Source organism: Neophocaena asiaeorientalis, unplaced genomic scaffold, assembly GCF_003031525.2.
Source record: "Neophocaena asiaeorientalis asiaeorientalis breed wild unplaced genomic scaffold, Neophocaena_asiaeorientalis_V1.1 scaffold77, whole genome shotgun sequence".
In the NCBI taxonomy this organism is placed as follows: domain Eukaryota; kingdom Metazoa; phylum Chordata; class Mammalia; order Artiodactyla; family Phocoenidae; genus Neophocaena; species Neophocaena asiaeorientalis.
Window position 1 is genome coordinate 9,333,520 of NW_020174645.1, and position 1,016 is coordinate 9,334,535.

The 1,016-nt window shown below is 45.6% G+C and overlaps 1 non-coding gene across 1 annotated transcript; it reads left to right on the forward strand.

Moving 5' to 3' along the window:
• The first annotated feature begins 497 nt into the window (after positions 1 to 497).
• TRNAG-UCC (transfer RNA glycine (anticodon UCC)) lies at positions 498 to 569 on the forward strand. Its single transcript has one exon. It is a non-coding gene; the product is annotated as a tRNA-Gly (tRNA).
• Positions 570 to 1,016: the final 447 nt, after the last annotated feature.

The window sequence follows — 1,016 nt, forward strand, 5'->3', positions numbered from 1 at the left end:
AGAATCCACCTGCCAATGGAGGGGACAGGGGTTTGACACCCGGTCCGGGAAGATCCCACATGCCACGGAGCAACTAAGCCCATGCACCACAACTACTGAGCGTGCGCTCTAGAGCCCAAAAGCCACAACTACTGAGGCTGTGTGCCACAGCTACTGAAGCCCGCATGCCTAGAGCCCGTGTTCCACAACAAGAGAAGCCACCGCAATGAGAAGCCCGCGCACCGCAACAAGAGTAGCCCCCGCTCGCCGCAACTGGAGAAAGCCCATGTGCAGCAACGAAGACCCAACACAGCCAAAAATTAATTAAGTAATTAAAAAAAAATTCTGTGTGGACACCAGCATTTTTTGGAAACTCCCCAGGTGAGTCTAAAGTACAGCCAGGCTTGAGAACCACTGCTGTAGCTAGCAAGAAGTGAGTTAATAAGCATGTAAATCTTGAAGAGAACTTGCTCTTGGAAGAGTGGAAGTGAGTTTTGAAAGAGAAAGATGAGGAGAATTCCCTGGCAGTCCAGTGGTTAGGACTCAGCACTTCCACTGCTGGGGCCCGGGTTCAATCCCTGGTCAGGGAACTAAGACCCCACAAGCCACGCAGCGTGGGAAAAAAAAAAGATGAATAAAGAAAGGTTATTGAGATAACAGAACAGTGTCATGAAAAGTAGAGAAAGGATGGATTTTTTAAAGGAGAAGATGGAACATCCTGCAGGAGTGAAGAAAATTAAGAAATGTGGAGAAGGAGAATAGATAATGTTTTTGCAAGATCTTTGGTGGCCTCTGAAAGTTCAGATTCAATAGACTATATGGGTCGGGTAGGGTGTGGAAGCAAACTTGCAGGGCGTTGGCATTGAGTGAGTGGTGAAATGGAGGCTGCAAATATTTTTTAAGAAGAATAGGAATAAGGTAGCCAAATAGGAGAGCAAGTCCAAGGAAGGGGTCTTTTTTTAAGAGTGTATATATACTATCTATCTATCTAATCTAGCTATCTATGTGTATATATATGTGTGTGTGTGTAGATACAC